The following is a 6,000-nucleotide window of genomic DNA, read 5'->3' as shown; positions in this document are numbered from 1 at the left end:
GGGAGAAATTTGAGTCCGACTTGACCAAATTGGTTTCAAGCTGAGAATCAAAGCCCTGGTTCTCACCCAAACCTCCATTGCAAAGTCCGGTTTGGATATGGGAGCAGAGCCAGATTCAACACAGCTCCATTAGATCCTGTCATTTGGCAAAGGATGGACACCCTGTCTTCATCCATCTTTGAGACGGAGACAAACACAGCCTCTGACATGCTCTTTGTGTCTTTATGTGTCTTTATGTGTGTGTGTGCAGACATTTGTGTGTATGTCTCAGTGTCTGTGATTTACACGGCAGTGGACAGTAGTGGCTGTCATGTCAATTCAAGTAGTGTTGTCTTAAAGTCTAGCCAGTAGCTCTTTCTCTCTCTGTCACACACACACACACACACACACACACACACACACACACACACACACACACACACACACACACACACACACACACACACACACACACACACACGGACTTTCACAGTGTGTTTGACCCGACACATGCTCTCCAGATGTTGCCGAACATTCCTGAAGGTCTCATCACACTTGTGGACATTTTATGTCTCCTCACACTGTCCTGACACTGTCACAGTCCAGTTCTTGGTTTGTTCAAATTGAAAGCAGCTATGAAGAAACAGGACGTCCCCTCTGCTTCTGGACTGAAACGCAGGCCAATAACCTTTAGTTTCTTTGTCTAAAAGCATTGAAATTGTGTCTGGATGCTGTCAACTGTCACAAATGCCCCTATGTGACAGTTATTCAGCAGGTAACGCACAAGGTAAAAACAAATAAGACAAATCAGACAAATGTTACAGTCTGACTGGATGGTCTTCTGATAAGATGCAATACAAAACAGTGAACTTGGTGGACGTTTGGTGATTTATGGACACTATTAAAGAAAATCAATGTAATGTATCTGTAAAGGGATTGCTCTGTGATATTGCATTTGATGGTTGGACTTGTGGTCAATATAATTATTGGGTGCGCTCCAAAACTAACTGTACAGACATTAGCTTAGCTCCGCCTAAAACTGAACTCACTAGAAACTCTTCTTTCTGTTGCCACTTCTTTCTCTCTCCTCCTCATGTCTGGGATAAGTCTCAATTGTTTGCTCAAGGTGAAACATTTTCAACTTGTGCGGACGCCCAGGGCGTAGAGACTTTGGATGCAATCGCCTCTTAAATTCGCCTCATGTTCTGTTCTAACACACAGGTAGAGATTATCCACTACCTGCTGCTGTTTGATCATCAGATGACAGATACCCACCTCATATGCATTCCATTTGAGCATGTTTCCCCAGCCTTGACGCCACGTAACCATTTAATTTGGCATGGCCAAATGACACAAAGCCATTGATACCAGACACCTGGTCAACACTGAGGAAGGAAGCAGCTGAAACTGTATGTTTTATGGAATTCTTGCTGTTAATGGAATTAACAGCAAGATGGAATGTCCCCAACATGTCAACCAAAATCATTCATTACCATAGAGTCATTAGAGCAGCACAGTACAGGTGTGTAAGTCACTGCAGACAAAGACGCCGATGAAGACAGAGTGAGTAGAAACGCGTTGGTCGTTTTAAAATGCACTGTCATGTAGAATAAAGGCATTTTCATTTTTCAAAAGTGCTACGATTGTCTTGGATTGTTTATACAGTTTTTTAAATTGAGACCAGTTTCCACCCGTGCAATGAGCCCTTCACAGGATTAAATAAAACAGTACACCCAGAATATCCAAAGAACACCTGCAAGTGAGTACAATACAACAAAGTGTGTACTTTTACTGATGTTACACGCAGTCTGCCAGTACCAAGGGGTTTCCAGCAGTATTAGCTTCGCCTGGGGAGAAATAACACAGCAATTACAGTAAGTTTGCATGTTGGTAGGCTATAGAAAGTGTAAGGGAAGTGAAGATGACTTTCTGGCTCAAGATTCATTTAAGTGATACAAACAAGCTGCGTAGGGGCTTTCCCCTGCGACGCTGCTCGCCACGCTCAGCACCCGATACCATAAAATCCAACCTGAGACTCTCTGCAGACACACGGGAAGGAGAGAGCAGTACAAAGTCCTGAGGATATTGTTCTTCACACCCCCCTCCACTGCATATCCAAACATCCTGAAACTATAGGAGGAGAAACAGGAGTCTAGCCTGTAACATCCAGCATTTTCACCTCTGATATAACAGATTCCTATTACTGTTTGATCCACCAGAGGCTCGTTATAAGCGGACACCACACCAAACAATGTAGGGATAATACAGTACATTACCTTTATTTTGAAATCCACAGTGTATCATGTTACAAAGCAGACTTGACAAACCCAGCAGGTGCTCTTTGTGTAATCATAACAGTGACAATGCTACTCACGGAAATTAAGATAAGATAAGTTGAAACTTTTATGACACTTGAAGGGGAACTGGGTCAGTGCAAACAGACACAGGATGCAGCAAAGGAAATGAATCACGAAAAATAAAACAGAAATAAGACTAAGCAGAGCAGGAAAAACAACAACAAAAAATACATCAAGAATTCAGCAAATGGAGGGATCATATAAACGTTACTTTCAAACTAGATCAGGACTTTCTGGATCAAAGAAAAGAGTATCATCGGAGCTAGTCAGGGATTCGAACCAGCAGCGACCTTTTTAGAAAGCTTAAGAAACCAGCTCCCCTGACCTTTAACCTTTTGTTTTTTTCTGCCATGCATCTGTGTCCCTGAGTCGATGGCCTAGTTTTGATCGATAATGTCCTCCCTGTCTGTCCCTCACTCCCCCCACACACACACACACACACACCATCAGGTTAAATGTAATCAGCCGCCTCCTCTGTGTTCGTCTCTCAGGCCAGCCTTTTTTATCTCGGGCCTCTTTGCAACACCCACGGCCGACAGAGCAAAGTCCAACAGCTTATCTGTGCCTCTGCTGGCCAGTGGCTCTCCATCTGTCTGTCTGAATGACATACTTACTGACTGTCTCATGGACTCTCTGTCTTCTTTATTAGCTGCAGCTCCACTCGTCTGAATATCTCTCTGTCCTTTAGATTTATTCACGGCTTTTTGTCCATGTGACTCTCCGTCTGCCTCCATCTTCAGATTGATTTTTGTTTGTTTCAAACATGTAACAAATAAGTAAAACTAAAAAAAAACTAAAAAAAGAATACAGAATAAAATGAGCAACATATAGCAAACTCAATATACAAATTCTCATAAACAACATAAATAAACAGCAGCAGCTTTACCCGCAAAATGTCATTCTGTCTTACTGAACTTCTGAATGTCTGACTGCCTCTTTACAGCTTTTTGTCCACCTGTCTGTCTCGCAACTTTGTTTACCAGCTAAAGCTCCATCTGACTGTTTAATACATGTCTTACTGACTTTCTATCTGAAGATCACTGAATTACAACATTTTCAAAAACATCTTTTTGGAGCAGTTAGGCTTGGGAGTGATGTGTGTATTTGTGAATGTATTTTGTGTTTTATATTTACTGTTTAATTGTTTTAAGGACCCCCTCGAAAATGAGATGATTCATCTCAAGGGGTTATCCTACTAATAAATACATCTAAATACATCTACATTTTTTAGAATAAGTGGCTTTTTGAATGTGTTTTAATGTTCTTATGATTTCATTCTAAGACCTTTTGAGCTAACCCATTGTTTGTTCAAAATGCAAATTTGCTGTTTGATCAGGCTCAGGATCTCGGCCGACTGTCTTATTGCCTCATTAACTGACCTGTCTGTCTGTCTGTCTGTCAGTCTGTCTGTCTGTCTGTCTGTCATCTAACACATTTCTTTTTCAGAAAAGGGAGTATAGCCTGAGGCCTGAACTGTACGTGCTCTCTCTCTCTCTCTCTCTCTCTCTCTCTCCCTCTCTCTTCATTCCCTCCCTCCCTCTCCTCAGGCAATAACAAGTGTAAACAGTACATCCACCTAACAGGATCCAGGATGCACAGCCTCATTTGCATGGCACATCTTGGAAACACACACCACCCTTTTCTGTCTTCTCCTCTCCTCTCCTCTCCTCTCCTCGCCGTTCCTTTGTTTCTTTGTTTCTTTGTTTGTTTGTTTCTTTCTTTCTTTCTTTCTTTCTTTCTTTCTTTCTTTCTTCCAGTGCATGCTTGTGCCAGTCAGTTTTTCCAATCATACAGCTGCTAAATGGAAGAATCCTCTACACTGCTGCAGTGAAACATATGAATGTCACTTTGTCAGTTAGTTAACTCTCTTGTTATTTTTCAGTCTAAGTGTATACTCAGTTTCTGTAATATTTGTTTGCTAAAACACAATTTGAGTCTGTTTGGCCCACAGAGCAGAGCAGAATGGCTATAATATGATGAAATGAAGGTTAGACATAAACTACAGCAGCAGCAGAAAATACATTTTATGTTTTTTGCATCAAACTTTTTCATTTAAGCACAGACGCTCTTTGTGCAGGTGTGCATGCTCGCATGCTGTCACTAGCAGTACAGCCTGAGGGCAGCTGTCATCAAGTGCTCAACAGGGCCAAAAAAAGGAACAACAGCGTCACCCTCGCATGGATCTAAGGGCCATATTGACCCTCCTTTAGACCTCCAAAGCCAGCCACTACTTATGCAAAACATGACACAATCTGATTCAGTCTTTGGAGATCTTCTCTATGGGAAGCCTTTCCCACCAAAACAGTTTTCATTCAATTTCAAAAGCTATGTGTCATATCATTGTAAAAGTGGGTGCTTTGTTTCAACTCGTTGCAAAATTAGACCTAATTTCGAGTGTTTATAAAAGCTAAATCCCCTTTAGTTCTTCTACGTAAATCATTCAGGAGAGTTACATGAGTAATTGAAATGTTTTGCTTCCAATTTAGTTTAACCATTCATTACAGCTTACAGAACAAGTGGCAGTACTACAGCCCGGTATCCACAAGAATGACATCCATTTTGGACAACACCTCACAATTTACATCCAATGCCAATGTTCAGACAATGTCGCAGACCCTCAATTAACGTTTTCGTTCTCTAATCAAGTAATCTCGCTGAATGAGGTAAGCCGTTTTCCATCACCCAGCAGTGCTTGGTACGCCAAAGGAGCTAAAGTGACAGACTAGCTTAACTGCCAACTGTTCGCCGTCACACACACACACACATGTTCAGGCTGTTTTCATGAACCATTTGTACATATAGCTACGAAAAGCAATGCATTGTATTTTGTTTGCATTCCACAGATGTATTAATGTATGCACCGCATTGACTGCTGCTGTATAAAGTCAATGTTGGGGTTGGGCTAGTCTATATCCACAATGTTCCACTTCCAGGATTGTATAGGTGCCACCAGCTATTCTGCTGAATGTCTTTCATTTCGGCCGGATGTCCTTTACCTTACGCTTTCTTTGTGTTGGCATTTTAAACTCCGGTCGATTTATGAGGACTATGGTTAACTCTCCTCAGATCTCTGCAGGGCAGTGGTCTAATTTATGTGACACGCAGGTATACGCAGTATACCCACTAAGAAAGCTCCAGGATTTCCAGATACCCACTTAAAAATGTGCAATGACATGTAACAACATACTTTCCATTATATGTTTAATATATTTTGAATTGCCATCTGTGTTTTCTTTCACATAGGCTAAATAAATATCTGTAAATTTGTGCATTAAAGTGTATCAAGATGAAGGAAATGAAGTCTTCGACACAAAAAAATTCCCTGGGGGAGGACACCCAGACGCCCCACTTTGATATGTCCATTCTGGTCCATATATTTATATAGGACAGTATACCCGCTAAAATACATTAGACTACACTACTGCTGTCCAATCTGAGTTTTTCTGTTGCACGACTAAAACAATCTTTGAACCTACACGTTCCACCAAAACAAGTTCCTGCCCGAGCTTATTTTGGAGAGGCACCCAAGACGATTGTGATTGGTTTAAAGAAATGCCAATAAACCAGAGCACGTTTTTCTCCCATCCCAGAATGCTGTGTGGACTAACCAGACCCTCCTCCGCAGCCCTGTGGAGGAAGGTCTGGCATTACGAGACTAGGGTTT

This window comes from Sander vitreus, chromosome 3 (genome assembly GCF_031162955.1).
Source record: "Sander vitreus isolate 19-12246 chromosome 3, sanVit1, whole genome shotgun sequence".
Taxonomy (NCBI): Eukaryota; Metazoa; Chordata; class Actinopteri; order Perciformes; family Percidae; genus Sander; species Sander vitreus.
The sequence above is the reverse complement of the archived record's forward strand: the minus strand, read 5'-3'. Positions refer to the sequence as shown.